The sequence below is a fragment of the Pleurodeles waltl genome, chromosome 5, assembly GCF_031143425.1.
Source record: "Pleurodeles waltl isolate 20211129_DDA chromosome 5, aPleWal1.hap1.20221129, whole genome shotgun sequence".
In the NCBI taxonomy this organism is placed as follows: Eukaryota; Metazoa; Chordata; class Amphibia; order Caudata; family Salamandridae; genus Pleurodeles; species Pleurodeles waltl.
In genome coordinates this window covers 918,185,630-918,202,495 of record NC_090444.1, presented here as the reverse complement: position 1 = coordinate 918,202,495, position 16,866 = coordinate 918,185,630, and the positions used below count along the sequence as shown (strand labels likewise).

At 45.7% G+C, this 16,866-nt stretch overlaps 1 protein-coding gene across 5 annotated transcripts in view; it reads left to right on the top strand.

The window, feature by feature from the left end:
- MAP4K3 (mitogen-activated protein kinase kinase kinase kinase 3) overlaps positions 1-16,866 on the top strand; it is a 960,603-nt gene that overhangs the window by 797,850 nt on the left and 145,887 nt on the right. The gene's annotated exons all lie outside the window — the stretch shown is intronic.

Genomic DNA, 16,866 nt, shown 5'->3' with positions numbered 1-16,866 from the left:
TGGCACATTGGGAGAATTCGTAAGGTGAGGAATCCACAGGTAGCTTATATATATCCACCAGAAAAAGCGTTACCAAAGGTAAGTAACTTATTTATCAGGCTCATTCCCTTCTCCTTTGATAGCCACCAGGTTTAGCTGGTGCAGTCTCCCTTTACCAGTTCTATGGTACAGCAGGGCAGTCCTTCTTCAATCTTTCTCACAGTCCAGTTAAGATCTGAGTTCTGGGTGCCAGGGGTGCCTTTTTATGCATAGAAAAATGCCCTCCAGGTATGATGCACTTAGTAGCCAGTGGGCTTCCAGGTTCCCTCCCTCTTAATGAATACTTACTGTGAAGTGTGGCATCTGGCTATCCAAAGATGCACCATTCTGCTCACTTCCAACATGACAGAACCCCTCTCTTGGCGTACAGAACTCCCTAACGTAACCCAGAGCTGTGGCTACCAAGGGGACTACACATGCCTGAAAAACGGAATGGCAACTGGTTTCTCCTCTCCTGTCTCTAGTGCTAGCCTGACTACTTATAAGGTAGGGTAGCCCCTCTCCCAAGGGTCATCCAGTTACCCCTTAAGGGCAGCTATTCCTTTGAATCTCACCTTTAGGGCCAACACCCATGTCGCTTCCTGTAGAAGGGAGATAAAACCTCTCTCCAGTGCAAGCTTCTGTTGTCCCCTTTCCGGGGAGTCATCAGCACTTTTCCCCAGGATGACAAAAAGCTGTCTTGTAGACAAGGCTCCATGTGCAGCGTTAAGGGCACAGGAGGCAAAAGACAGCAAAGTGGCAAGTTTGTAAAAGTTTTGCAATACAACTTGTTACATTATTTCAACTAGAGAATCTAGTCGGGTTTAATGTGACAAGTTGTTTGATACCTTGGAGTATCACCTTTGGCTGCACCGTTCAGGAGTTACCATAGCAAAGGGGTCAGTGTGTAACCCTGCATTCACCAACGGGGTGACCACAGTAAAAACTGATTTTTTAATTTTTACCGTCAGAACATGTAAAATACTTTTTCCACCTGTGGAATAGGCTGCTCCCTGCCTTAGGGCTTGGCAGGCCTGCCATAGTGGGGTGACTTACACTTACTGCAGGAGAGGCTTGGATTTGCCATTGCTTTAAAAGGCTAAGTCAGGCTAGCAGTTCAAAACTGCGCTTCCAGTCTGCAAATGGCAGACTAGGCGACTCATTTTGCCTGTGTTACACTCAGGGTTGCACAACAAGTACTGCAGTCCCTTGGTTGGCCCTCTGACTTGCAAGCTCGATGTCCCCTTGGTACCATCTACTAGGGGCTTACAAGTAATCTAGCCTATGTCAATCTTGTATAAGCCAATTTGACATATATTTTTTAGAGCCAGGGCACTAGCACCGAGGTCTGATTAGAAGGCCTCTGTGCATTCTTAGAGCTGCAAAGTCAGTAGCATCAGTCCAAAATCTGGGGGGGACTATACAAAAAGAGGCATTTCCTTACAGAGTGCATGAGGGACTATTTTATAACTGAAAATTGTGGTCATACTTACCCACATTAAATGTCTTTTTTTTTTTTTTTTTTTTTTTTTTTTTTTTTTTAATTCCAGTCACCTATCATACATTCAAAACAGTAATGCTTATCAGCCCATTGGACAGGCTTCTTCTTTACTTCTCTATTCTCTTTTCAGTGTCTCCTCTCCCCTTCTGAGTATGCAGGTCTAACCATTCGTACAAATGGTGCCTCTTCACCCCTGGCACCAGAATGGTGCTCTGGTTGCTGCATCCTTTTAGGCCACCCAGCAGCTCTTTTCTAATTCTCATCAAATGGCTCCTCTGCCATGCTGCCGGAACTCTTCTCCCTCAGTAAGCTTGCCTAGCGGCTTTTCTGTGCTGCCACTGGAACTCTGCTTCCTTCAACTCCAAACATATAAAATGGCATTGAATATGACTTCTAAATCACAACATAGACCAAAGAATCTTAATGGGTGTTACTTTTCTTTATTGCAAGTAAATGTGCATTGTTTTTGGGCTAAATTAACTGAATTGAAACCCCAGCTCTTCCTGGTGTGTGGTATACGTATGTAAATTTTCTAAAAGAAAATATGTAGAGAAGTTAAAATACTTAGTACACGTGCATCAATAGTGGGCTCTCTGTAAGTTGTCTTAAGTATTAAGCTGTTTGTCTTCTCAGTTAAAAAAAAATACTATATTGCATTTTAAGGTCATAATCGTCCTCAGGGAAGCAAGCCTTTTCATTACCTATCCAAAGCCCATCATGAGACTTTCAGCCTACGAGTATTTTTCCAAGTGTAGATATTTTCATGGAATTCCAACTCTTTGTAGGATCCCTCAAAGTATCTAATATAGTAGGCACCATGGGCAGATTATCAGAAAATAAATTGTATGTTTTTGCCCCATTGCTCCTCAGAAGCAAATCTCTGACCAAAGGAACCTTGCACGATACTTCAGTACTACAGCAGTGATGCTTGAGCTTCAGTTACCACAGGAGTACCACAGTAGTTCACAGGAGAGTTTCTCTGTGCCCCACAGGTGTACTGTGCAACACCTTGTTTTGTGTAATTTTGGTCTTGGTGGTGGTTAGACCGGGGGGGGGTAAATGTTTTTACAGAAACATTTTCAGGGCACAAGGACTAAGTCCTGCAGTGGCAACTGCAACATTTAGTCTTTGTTAACAGCTAAATAATCAGATAGCTCAGTACTCCAGGGCAGGCGCCACTGTACTGTAATGCCAGATGCGAGAAAAATGTCCCTTGGGCAGTTAGAAGACCCTATTTTTCAGTTTACGCTTCTGCTGGACCAGCCGTCCTGCTTTAACTAACTGTTTAACTCCTTCAACCTGGGGACCTCTTTAAGTGCCATTATCTTGCAAACTGCTGAATGAATTTACATCAAAGCACAAAATCCTGCTCCCTGAGTAAAGTTCTAACCTTTTGACACATTCAGTGCAATTCTTTTCAGCCATTTAATTCAGAGTGCAAAGTTTCCTAAGAAGATTAACATGGGAAACAATTCCCCCCCCCCCTTTTTATTTATCCGCACTTGACTGATGAACCTGAAACTTTACATGAAGAAGCCATATTTGATTAATGTTTTTTTTCTGTAAGCTTTCGTAGAAATTTGTCATACAGCGTTATTAGTGAAACAAAACATGTTCCTATGAAAAATCTGACCTAACTGTTGCTACACACTGATGACTGCTGCAATGTTTTATTTATGATCTTTCAATCATACACAATATTCTACGGTCTTTTTGTGTGCTCCTCAGTTCTGCCAAGCAAACTTTTGAGATACTGATTCATAAGTTTTTCAGTACATGAAGAATATGTAGAAACAAAAAAATATATATATGCAAGGAATATGCTCTTTCCTGTGTCACAATGAAATGTTTTCAGACATTTTGTTACTCCTGAAGATCTTCTCTTAAAGCTGGAGTTCATCACCCTCTGTGACAGGAGGCCAATTTTAAATCAATGTATTCCTGTTCTGTGCTTTACGCACCATAGTGTTTTGGGGTAAAAAGACATCCCCCCAACCCTCCCCTCCGCTCCATTTATCCTTGAATCAAGTGCTGCGTGCATTAAACCAAGCAGCTGACAGAATATTCATGTCCTGTGTATTCTGATGAATCCTTCTAACTGCAGAATACTCACCTGTTGAACAATCCCCAGGCGTCAGACTGGATCGGAAGAACTTCAAAGCTGCAATGCTGGCAGTACAAATGTGCTGGGCTCAGTTGATTCTATAGGTCACATCGGGCTACATCCTGGAGGCCATAAAGCACTGGTCGCAGCACATCAACATTAGTTCCCTTTTTCTGTGCCTTTGACACAGATCCGGAGCTTTGATCTCTAAGGAGTTTTCTTCACTTAAAAATGTTCAAGAGCAGCACCAAGTCACTGCCAAATAAATCAGGTTTTAAACCCTGTAGGGACTCTGAGGGACAGATGTCCACTACAGACTTTCACTATATTTGTTTCTGGTGCTTGGACTGTGACCACATCACCAGTTCCTGTACATCCTGCCTCAGCATGAACCTTTAAGAAATCACTCTTTTTGACATAGTTAGCCCCCACCTTTGTCTGGTTTCTGATGTGGCTTTGACTGTTAGTGCACTGGGTCCCTGCTAACCAGGTCCCCAGTGCCAGATCTCTTTCCCCAAAGCTACACGAATGTTTTGCACACTTGGAAAACTCTTTAGCTACCACTGTAAGTCCCTAGTAAATGTTAGCCCTGGTACCTAGGACCTGGGGTGCTAAGGATGGTCTCGGAGGGATGCAGCACCAGTTGTGCCACCCCCAGGAACGTCTCACCACACCCACACAGTGCTGCCACTGTAGACTGCATGTGTTGGTGAAGGCTACATTGAAAACAAGACCTGTCACACACACCCCTATGTGCTAGGTCCTCTATCACTGCATATACCAGATGTAAGTCATCCCTAAGGCAGCGTGCATCAAGGCACATCTGAGGGCATATATGCATGATTAGATATGCCCCTGCTATGTCCCTGATTCAGAGATATAGTAGGTGAATAGGGAAGCCATCTTAAATGCATTTGCTGTACACTCCCCATTATAAGTTCCTCAGCTACAAGATGGCTCCTCTGAATCCTGGGCTGTTTAGTATCAAACATCTCAGAATAATAAATCCTCACTGACCCCAGTGATGGAGTTATACATAAATGCACACAGACGATTAGCTATTTTAGCCATCTGTTTAAACACATTATTTTAGCAACTAGGCCTGCCGTTTGCGCACTTTAGCCTAGTTACATTTTATTCAGCTTCATTATATTATTTTAGCACAGGCCACATTTGCGCTGCTGTTGTATTTTCTTTACCAAGTTCTTCTTTCGCCTAGGAAAGCTTTGCGTTTCTAGCAAGACATTCTTTTCACTTTGTGCTTTCCTCAAGGCTGCAGCCAGATAGAGTTGCCGGCAAAGGGGCATGCTGTGTCTCCAACATTCACAGAAACATACACATTCTTACGTGGGGACATTTAATCAGAACATCACTTCTCTGTCCCATACAAGCTAGAGGAAATTTCCAGCTAGATGACCATGACCACATGCTGATTGCCTTTGCTACAGTTGCTTGCTTACACTACTTGATCCCAGGCCTACATGGGGGATGGTGTCTTTCTAGACAACAGACTTCCTTGCTCAGGTATGAGAGATGATGTCTTCCCAGGGGAAAAACCTGAAGGGTGGATTAGGGTTCATCATACTGTGCCCTAACATAGCTTAGGTAGGAGCTACATATATTACTCCTAGTGACAGTATGGTGGAACGTTTTCTGTTTCACTCTTCTTGCCACCATTTTGCTTCTAGCATGCTTTATCATCCAATTCATGCCATTTTATCTAAGGTGCAGCTAATTCATAAAACCTTATTGAACCATTCCCTACTTCTGTTTGTCTTTGCATATGTGAGACTAATGTAACTGAGAGAAAACGATGCACCCGGTTGCCACTTTGGCAGAAATGAGGCACTGCTAATTAACCGGAAAAACTGATTAGGCTATCAGGCGCCACCCCAGCGCGCTGACGTCAGTTCCTTTCTTTCCACGCCAACCTACGTGCAGATCCGGAGAGAGCTACCTTAGTCATTTTTTGACTAAGTGAACACTTTTGTTAAAGTTTTTTGATGAGTTCATGGATGCTTCGAGGGATGTCCTGCAAGACCGGATTCAAGCCCTGCGACTCCGCTCACCAACCCGTGTCAGTGACGGATCCACACCTCTTGTGTCTTTGGTGCCTGGAGCGCTATCACAACCCGAAGTCGTGCTCAGAGTGTCTGGCTATGAACCCGAAAGCTTTGAGGGAGCTGTCCCTAAAGCTCATGGCGGCCTGACACATGACTCCGCTGGGCTCACGGTCTCGTTCGAGAGGAAAGTCCTGAGACCGGCCGCAGAGTCATCACCACTCCTCGTCCTCCAAGTCATCTGGACATTCGGGTCACAAAAAGAAGTTGTTGAAGAAGGACAAACGTTCTTCGACTTCACCTCATCGATCGGACGATGCGACGCGGGAAGAGCGTCGATGCTCTATGCCCACGTCATTGGAGCCTTCATCTGGGTCGGCTCTGCACTTCCCTGGCCACCCCTGCCCAGCTTAAAAAAAATTATGAGGCAATGCGCCTCATTTTTGGGCAGTCCGACCCACCTTCGGTGCCCTCGGGCACAGGTGAGTCGGTGGGGGCCCCTCGGGTTCAAAGTTGTCAGCTTCGGCCACGGCTGTGGAGTGTCCCTCCGGATCCAATCGCAGTTCTGTCCCGACGCCGGTCGTGCCACAGCGACCTTCCCCAGCGTCGGGTCAGACGTCGACGCTCCCGACGTCAGTTGGGCCCACAATCGACGTCGATTCCATCCTCATACCCGACGACCTGGAGCCGGAATGACGTCACTCTATGCCGATTCCGTTCTCTATGGGCTCTCCTGGGCCCTGGGTTGATCCAGATCCTTATTCTTGTGGGTATGGATACAGGGAGAGTATGGAGGGGACCCTAGACCCTTTAGAAGACCAGTCTGACCCCCAAATGGACTGGGTGCAGGATTTGGGTGATGTCAGTGGACTAGACACCTCCCCTGACACTGGTATGGTTTCCTACCGCGGCTACAGAGGAGGGTGCTTCTTATTCATTGGTGGTGAGAAGGGCGGCTGAGGTCCTGGACCTCAAGCTACCTTCTGTGGAGGTTCAGCCTAATATTCTAACCGACGTGCTTCAGCCGGGGTCTTCCTCTTCCGAGCCCCTTCTCCCCTTTCATGAAGCACTGACAGATGTCCTTTTGGGTACTTGGTCCAGACCCAGCACAGGGGCTCCTGTGAATAGGACGATTGCCCGCCACCTTTTGCCTGCGCCGTCGGACCTGAAATGTCTCACCCAACACCCCACGCCTGAGAGCCTTGTCATCCAGGCTTCTTCTTCATCTGGCATATTCCCTGCAGCACCCCCAGATAGGGAATCAAAAAGACTGGATAATTAAGGGAAGAAGTTGCTTTCTTCCAACAGTCTAGCGCTGCGGTCCGTGAACACCGCATGCCTTTTGGGCCCGCTATTCCTATACTCTCTGGGATGCGGTTGCGTAAGTGCTGCCTGGACTATCCATTCCCAAGCCCTAACAGATGGGAGGGATGCAGCAAACTTCATGATTCGTTGTGGACTGATACGACAGACTTTTCTGGACAGATCGGTTGCATCGACCTTGGCTTTGAGACTCCATGCCTGGCTGAGAACATCTGGCATTTCAGGAGGTGTCCAGCAATCTTTGATGGACATGCCCTTTGATGGCCCATGTCTCTTTGGAGACAAGGTGGACTCGACCCTTGAGCTCTTTAAGGATTCCCGAGCCACAACCCGGTCCCTTGGCCTCCCTCCCTCTCCTAGATCCCAGCAGTCTGCCTTTCACCCCTTTCGTGGCTACGGAAGGGGCACGCAACCACATCCTTTCCCCCCTGGCTATCGACCTGCGCATGCTGTACAGCCCCTGCGCAGCCACGGACGCAGGATCCCATGCCCCCGGGGATCAGGGAGCCAGCGGGTCGCACAGTCCGCCCCACCCCCCTCCCCAGCCTCCAAACCTTTCTAGTCTATGGGTACATCAGAAGCCAGTTGGCGGCAGGACTCGCCATCACCTGCCCCAATGGCAAACCATTACCTCAGACAGGTGGGTCCTCCAAATTGTCCGAAGTGGCTTCTCCCTCCCCTTCAAGACTCTTCTTCCAGCCATGACACCTTCATACAATCAGATATCAGACGATCATATGGCACTTCTCTGTGAGGAAGTCCAAGCCCTTTTGGCCGAAGGAGCTATAGAGAGGCTTCTGTTGCCAGAAGTAGGTCGTGGTTGCTATTCCCGCTACTTTCTAGTGCCCGAAAAAGGATAAAGGTCTTCAGCCTATATTAGATCTTAGGTCCCTCAATCTCTTCCTCAAATAGGAGAAGTTCAAAATGTTGACATTGGCTCAGGTCCTATCTGCCGTGCGTCCCGGAGACTGGATGGTAGCGTTGGACTTGCAAGACGCATACTTCCACATTCCCATCTTGCCGGTCCACAGACGTTACATACGATTCGTGGTAGGTCATGAGCACTTTCAATTTACCATTATTCCCTTTGGCCTTACCAGTCCCCTCGTGTGTTCACAAAAGTGATGGTAGTGGTGGCAGCTCATCTGCGCAGGTCAGGTGCCCAGTTTTCCCCTACCTCGACAATTGGCTGTTGAAGGCGAACTCGCCCCAGACAGTCGTCTCCCACCTCCAGACTATGGCGAACCTTTTTTATTAGCTGGGGTTCACTGTCATAGTGCCGAAGTCACACATGACTCCTTCTCAGATGCTCCCTTTCATCAGAGCTGTTCTGGATACAGCGCAGTTTCAGGCATATCCTCCTGAACTGCGAGTCCAGGATATTCATGCTATGAAACCGATGTTTCAGCCTTTGTCCTGGATTTCGGTGAGAATGACTCTGAGGCTGCTAGGCCTCATGGCCTCCTGCATCCTGCTGGTTCAAAATGCCAGGTGGCATATGCGGGCTCTGCAGTGGGACCAGTGGACGCAGCATCTCTCCGACAAGGTCCAGATCTCGGAGTAGACCTGCAGTGGTGGTTAACGAATCAGGATTGGGTCAAGGGCAGATCCCTCTCCTTTCCCCAACCAGATCTTATAGTTGTGACAGATGTGTCACTCCTGGGATGGGGCGGCCAGATGGGAGAGATGGAGATCAGATGCCTCTGGTCTCCGGCAGAAACCGAATTTCATATCAGTCATCTCGGAGCGATTTGATTAGCATTGAAAGCGATTCTTCCCTCTCTCATGGGGAAAGCAATGCAGGTGTTCACAGACCACCGCCATGTGGTATTGCAACAAACAAGGCGGAGTGACGTCGTTGACCCTTTGTCAAGAGGCCCTTCGCCTCTGGACTTGGCTGGAACATCAGGGCATTTCCCTGGTGGTTCAACACCTGGCAGGCTCCTTGAATGCCAGCGCAGACGAACACATGGTCGATCACGAATGGTGTCTCCATCCGGAGGTGGCGCAAGGTCTCTTCCTGCAGTGAGGAAAACCTTGGTTAGACTTGTTCGCCTCTGTAGAGAACGCACAATGTCAGCTGTTTTGCACATTAGAGTTTTCAAGGGGGCATTCGCTCTGCAACGCTTTTAGTTGCGAGTGGAATTCAGGCCTCTTGCAGGCCATACCACTTCTGCTTAGAGTTCTGAAGAAGATCAGGCAAGACCGGGCCCATGTAATACTGGTGGCTCCGGACTGGGCAGGAAGACAGTATCCCGAGCTGTTGAGCATGGCCGTAGCTCCTCCAATCAGCCTGCCCTTCTGGAGGATCTTCTGTTGCAGCAGCAGGGGAGGATCCTCCACCCGAACCTGTCGACTCTGCAGCTTCATGCGTGGAGATTGAGCGGCAACAGTTGATGTCTTTTGACCAGCCTCCCGAAGTCTGTGACGTTATCTTGGCAGCCAAGCATCCCTCAACCAAAATAGTATACACTTGTCGTTTGAAGAAATTTGTGGCATGGTGCATTGACAAATCTGTCGTTCCTCTCTCTGCTCCTCTTTCTCAAGTCCTTCTCTTTATTCTTTCTTTTGCCCAGCAGGGTTCCACCTTGGGCACTCTTAAGGGATATCTTTCTGCTATATCTGCTTTCTTGAGGTTACCAGATCAGCCTTCCTTATTTAAATCTCCTATAGTTTGGAGGTTTCTTAAAGTCCTCACACATCTCTTTCCTCCTATCCCATTTATCATGCCCCAATGGGAACTAAACCTGGTATTAACATACCTTATGTGTACCCCGTTTGAACCGCTTCACAACTATCCCTTACGGCTCCTAACTATCAAGACTGTCTTTTTAGTTGCCATTACTTCTGCCAGCAGAGTAAGTGAGCTCCAGACTCTGTCATCTAAGCCACCTTTTCTGTCCATACAGCCTGACAAAGTGGTGCCTCGCACAAAGGCTTCTTTTCTACCTAAGGTAGTGACACCCTTCCGTGTTGGACAGTCCATCACCTTGCCTACCCTTTATGCACCCCCACATCCCTCTCATGAAGAGGAGAGACTCCACCATCTCGACCCAAAAAGAGCAGCGGCGTTCTATCTTGATCGTACCAAAGACTTCCTGGTGGACAATCAACTATTTGTGGGATATGTGGGTGCAAAGAAGGGAAAGGCGGTGCAGAAGAGGACCGTTTCACAATAGGTACTCTTATGCATCAAAATGTGCTACACTCTGGCTAAAAAGCAACCTCCCGAAGGTTTACGAGCTCACTCCACCAAAGCTACTGCTGCTACCACAGCGCTAGCACGGGCGTTCCAGTCCTGGACATCTGTCAGGCAGAGACCTGGGCATCTATGCACACTTTTACCAAACACTACTGCCTGGACAGCCTGGTCTTCAAGGACAGCTACTTTGGCCGTTCGATCCTGCAGGACTTCTTGGTGTGAACCACCGGGGATGGTATTGCTCGGGTATCTCTTCAAAGGTAAGGAATCTGCAACTAGAAGTCTCTATCAGATGTACAAGTTACTTACCTTCGGTAACAATATATCTGGTAGAGACATGTTCTAGTTGCAGATTCTTTACCGACCCGCCCATCCTCCCCGCACTGCAAACTGATTTCTTGGGACAGGAACTTTCCCTTAAGGGCCCTAGTTTTGGCGCACCACTCTCTGTGTTCTTCATGGCTCCCCGCTACTGGCATGGAAAGCTGTGAAAAGAAACTGACGTCACCACCCCAGGGTGGTGCCTATATACAACCGCGACGTTATCACGGCAAGCACGACGCCAACAACGCCCGCAGAGTCGACCAACGCTACCTGACAGTGCGCAGAGGTACTGCTCTAAGAAAAATCTCCAGATCCAGTCTGATGCCTGGGGAAATTCAAAGGTAAGGAATCTGTAATTAGAATATGTCTCTACCAGATATATGTTACCGAAGGTAAGTTACTTACTTGTATGCTAGCTCCTCTGAGAAATAATCGTACTACCTGGCTTTTATTGGCCACATATACACCACATCGTGATGCAGCAACCTTGGCCGTAGCTGAGGTTCACCACTTATATACTGAGTTTACGGCAATATACAGACTTTTAGTACAATTTGTAATTCAGACATTAAATACTAACCCAGCACGTGCTGCTCCAGCTCATCAATGTGCACTCACACCAGGCATTAATCCTGCTACTGTATATTCGATCCTGGGTAAGGTACCCGCCAAACGGGAGGAGATTCCCTTTTGGTTAGCTCAAAAAATAAATGCGCTGGAAGCAGTTTTCCCCCTTTACGGAACCTCCGGATAAAAATAGATTTTTCACTATGTGCTTGCCATTTGGGGTGGTTCCCACAGTAGACAGCTACAGTACTTGGGGCACGGTATTTGCCATCCATGGTACACCTATACTTGCCAATCTTCTGGAAGTGTGAAAACAGATTCATGATAAATACAGGACTTCCCTGGCCATGGACTAATTGGATGCAATTAATGGGCAATTTCGCCACTGTATCTTCAATTATATAAAGTAATCTTAAAGGGGAAGCAGTTGCACTAGCAGTGCATATGCGGCTCCAGGATGTTCCTGCACAGGATCAAGAACGAGAGCTGCCGAACATTATCGCTGAGACCTACTCTAGCATCAGTCGAGATAGCCTGAGGGCCAGACCTATAATTCCACAATTACAGGGTAAATCTAACAAAGATTCTACCAAGCAAGCACCTGAGGGTTCTAAAAAATGCTGGGATAAACGAAAACCAACACCTAAAAAAGAAAGAGGAGAATCTCTGCATTCAGAGACCCCTCATAATTGCTATAATCCTAGAGATAATCTAAAAATGCCTGATAGACGCCAATATACTGATACACATTAATCTTGTACCTTTCAGGACTCACAGGAAAAACGCAGTGAGAGAGGTGGGCGGTCAGAGCAGCTAACTGAGTATGTGAAGACGAGAAAGGACTCACAACGCTCGTCTGAAGTTTCTGTTAAGAAAGAATAGGAACTTCCCCAACAATAACCCCAATTCAAAAAGAGGCAGTGATTCCAATGCGACATGCCACTCAGGATCAGAGCTTTACTCAAGAACGGGTAGTGGGTATTAGCACTGCTAGACAACATGGCGTAGGTCACAATAGTTCACTGGAATTGTCAAGAGCATCTGGAGGTAAAAGCAACTGATGACTTCTTACAAGTTGGGACTGCAGACATGAGTGTCTCCACACCCAACAGGGTGTGCTAGAAGGAGACATTGAGCGCACAATAGACGCCTTCTTTTGGGATCACGTTGTTACCATTTATATCTTACTGACTGACAAAGGATTAGCCATCAGAATTTGTCTGTAATCTACCATATGGGGAAGAGGTAATTGAACCCTCTTTCTCACCCCTTGTACCCAGAGAGCCCAGGAAAGCTTACACCATTGATTGGGCATTGGCGCAGGCACCCGTGTTAAATTGCAGCCATGTAGGATGGGATAAAGATCCCCCTACCATATAGTACCAATTAGATCTCAACCCCAATACCCAATAAAGCATGAAGCTAGAGCACCTTTGAGGGAAATCCTGACACAACTAGAGTACCAGGGTGTAATTGAACCCTGTCTCTCTCCAACCCATTGTTCCCCGTAACCAAACCGGACTATTCATATAGAATAATCTTAGACTATAGACATTTAAATAGTCATACACACACATTTGCCATTCAAAATGCATACAGTACAGCATTTGTAAGCAATATAATGTGCACAAAATACAAGACAACCTTGGACATTTCCATCTGTTTTTTCTGCCAAAATATAGCACTTTAAAGTAGGAACTTAACACGTGTCAGCACTTTAGGTTCTCAGAAAAAAAAAATCCCGTCTCCCACTAGGGTACAAGAACAGTCCAGGACTGTTTTCAGCTCTTGTTACTTCTATTTTACACAAAATTGACCCTGAAGTGTTGTCCTACTTAGATGATATCTACCTTCTGGATGATGACCTCATGCAAGACGGGCTGCCCGCATTGTTGTGGGATTTGTCACCTTAGGCTACAAATTCCATTTAAAAAAAAACAAAAATAGCTTACCTTAGTGTCCTGCTTTTGGTGTATCAAATGAAGGCAAGACACAATTTTTTGAAAAATGTGCACAGGTATAACCTCCAAACACTATAAAAAATCTCCAGTCTTTGTACGGCTTTTTAAACTTTGGCAGATCATACATTCCAGGTTATGCACAACGCATTAAACCATTATATGACTTAATATGCCCTGACTTTTCAAGCAAATATTGGACAGTCGAACACACACGCATTCTTAGAGCATTGCAACAAGACATGCTTGCAGCTAAACACTTAAATACAAGAGACAACACACTTGGTCGTAAGAGTAATTGCTGGTGCCCTTAGTTTCACCTATGCAACTTTCAATGAGGGTGAGACCATCCTGATTGCTTACAAACCACATTTACATTCTTCAGCAGAACAACGCTTTGTTCCCACAGATACATTTTCACTGCTGTTTACATGGATGTCATTAAAAAGAGACCTCTGGCCTTAGGAAAACTCGTCATTGTCATATCTCCAATCCCAGCCCTTGAGGCTGTCACCAAAGCTAGCGTTCCTAATGCCAAAGCACTACATGGTACGTTGGATTCAATGGGTAACATCTGACGGCAACTGATAATGACTATATTTTTGACTCAGAATTACAAACTCAAGAATGTTTTCAATATGAACTTGAATACCCTGTTCCAGCAAACACATTGCCTATTGAACAATATCAAATAATTATGTACACTGATGGCTCAGCCCAACCCGCAGAAGGCACAAACCATCATTTCTCTGCCACTTGCGCGGTCGTGAGTAGCTACATGAAAGATGGTGATTTCCATCCACAACACATTTACACGCAGAACTTAGGGGACTGCACTGCACAATTAGCAGAGCTCAAGGCTCTGGTGATGGCACTAGAACACACGAATCCGGAACAGTTAACATTAATCGTCTTTGATTACTACTATTGTGCCCAGTCCTTCAATGAATATCTGCATTACTGGCTCCAGAATGGGTTCAGAAATTCAAAAGGCAACACTATCATACACAGACTCCTGTGGAGGAAAGTAGCAGATTTGAAGAAAACCCTTCCCAATGTCCATGTTGTACATTCACTGGGACATCAGCATGTTGGAATACACATTACTGGAAATACCTTGGCTGATGAATCAGCCAAGTCAGCAGTAGCTACGGCTTCTGTTGCTGCGATAACTCGTTCTAGGACGAAATTGGATGATGAAACACTGGCTGCTGTGAAACCTTCGGCTGACGGTAAGCCCATGCCAAAGGCATATCCTGCCATATATTCCTACCCCATATCAAGCCTCAATACTGCCCTAGTAACAATACCAGGGGTGGATGATTGTGTGATCCCCAACGAAAAATCAAAGACCAGAGTTGATCAAAGCAGCACATGAGGGAGTGGCTTCTGCCCATGCTGGTGTGGTGGCTACAATTGTACTGTTCAAAGCATGATATTGGTGGCCCTGTCAATACAAACAGATTAAGCAGTATGTAATTTGTTGTGACATCTGTGAGCAAATAAAAGGGTCCACTGTCAAATGCCTACCTCAGACATCCCTTTTAATTTCCAGCAAACCTTTACAGTGTGTGTACTTGGACCATTGTGGTCCCCTGACACCTGATAGTGCATACAAATACATTTTAGTCGTTGACTAAAGCTCCAGATTTCCGTGGGTTTGGCCACAACACTTGGCAGACACTCAAACTGTTATTAAAGATTTGCTATCTTTATCGGCACATATGCAGTTGCGGCTTTCCACTTGAACTAGGGCCCTGCATTCGCCTCAAGGGCTTTCAGGGACACCATGGCTTCATTAGAGTTTCAACTGTATTATTCATCTCCATTTCATCCTGAGGCAAATAACGTTGTGGAGCAAAGAAACTGGATTTAAAGCAATCCTTAACAGCCAGAATATTAGGCACAGGTTGTAATTGGCTTAATCACCCGTAAGGAGTCCAGAGAGCACTTAATTATCTGCCTAGAAGGTCCATGGAGAGGGAGGGGAGTGTTCTTAATATGAATGCCTGTTCAGAACACCAATGTATGTTCCAGATCTTGATGGTCCTGGCGCAAAGGCGGCGGCTACACCTTTTGACATAAATGAACATGCCACTGTCTTAAAGGACTAACAGTTCCGTGACGACAACACATCTGCCAGTGCTGCCTCCTTGGGAATAAGGGATGCATCCATAAGACATACCGACTGGATTCCTAAAGTCGGGGATCTAGTGCATGAAAAGATTGCTGTGAAAAAGGAGATTGGTCCTTCCTATCTTGCAACGGTTCCAGTCCTGGGAATACACACTACCAGAACTGTCATTCTACCACTGCTGCCTGATTCTATAGAAAATCGCTTTGTCTACATCAACAATGTCAAGCTACACCATATGGCTGATCCTGCACAGCAGACTTATAGGACTCCTGGGTAGTACCCGGATCCCCCTCACTACAGACCAGGATGTTCCTCTACAGGTTTTAAGCAGCAACGCTTAAACCTCTCTGAGCTTGGGAAATATGGGAAATGATCTTTCATTAGTCCCATTAACAACTTCTGCGACAAGTTGTGTCAAAATCATTGAGCAATTCTTCTCAAATTCAACACAAACGGATGGTATAGTCTACTATGAACCACTGAGGGAGACTTCTGCCAGCTCTCCCCTTCCAGACACAGCTCCAGTTTTTACACTAACTGCTTCTGGATGTTTTGCCGATGCCAGTGACACTATAACCGACTCATCTGCCTCTTCTGCAACAGAAGTGTCAAGAGCACGTAAGCTGATAATTCGGCTCAAAATTAACTATTTTATTCTTCTATGAAACTATCTGTGGCTCTCATTCACCATACTTGCCTTCCTCCTTTGGAATAGGTTTCTCATAGTCTTCTTCTTACTGATACATAGTCCTTCGCTTTCTGAATGCTGTACAGTTGAACTGGTGGATGAGGTCCTAAATCCACACATTTCCTCCCATGAAGTCTGCAGAGACTTGTCCCTAGTGAATATTTCAGACATAACAATTCCTGATAGGATTGTTTGGGATAAAGTACCATTTGATATATATGGCCCGACAGAGGTCATCCAAATTCTATATGTATTTAAACTTTCCGTGAACGATGTGTTAACACCCAGAGTTGTTTCTGATTATTGGGATGTAAAAACCGTTGATTTTGTCATGTCTGTTTTAGAATATTTTACTGTATTTGAAAGTGAAGATGTTTATCAGTCGAGAGAAAACTATGGAGATATGTTCTGTTATAATTACTATAGGCATCATTTCAATCACAGAGCAAGTATCCCAAAGGCTATTTTTAATTATACCCAATGGGAACACTGTCCAACTCAGCCAGTAGGGAGTTCCAAAACATATTCTGAAAAGTTTATAAATTTTTCTGGGCACAATGTGAGAAATGCTGAGTCTTATTTTTTTTAATTGCCAGTGATGGAAAGTCAACATATTTAATTAACTGGTACAAAAGTGATTTATTCTGATTCCTTTGTTTCTTGGGGTGGGTGAGGGGAGGGCGATATAGAAGGCTATGAATATTGGCTGAAGTCGATTGACTTCAAATGTGTGTGGGGAATTAAGAATTGGCAAATAAGGGGAAAGGAAGCTTTATTCAGAGCATGCCTGATATCTGTTCAAATGATATTTTTAAATGAAACAGTACAACAGACAAGTTGTTCAGACTTGGCAAAAATTAATGACTTGAATGCACCCAGTATCCCTGCTAAATTTTACAAATGGCAAAAATGTTTAATGCAACTGAAGATCAGCTCGATGAGTGGGTCCAAAATGGAACATTTAACACATCACTCATGTTCTGG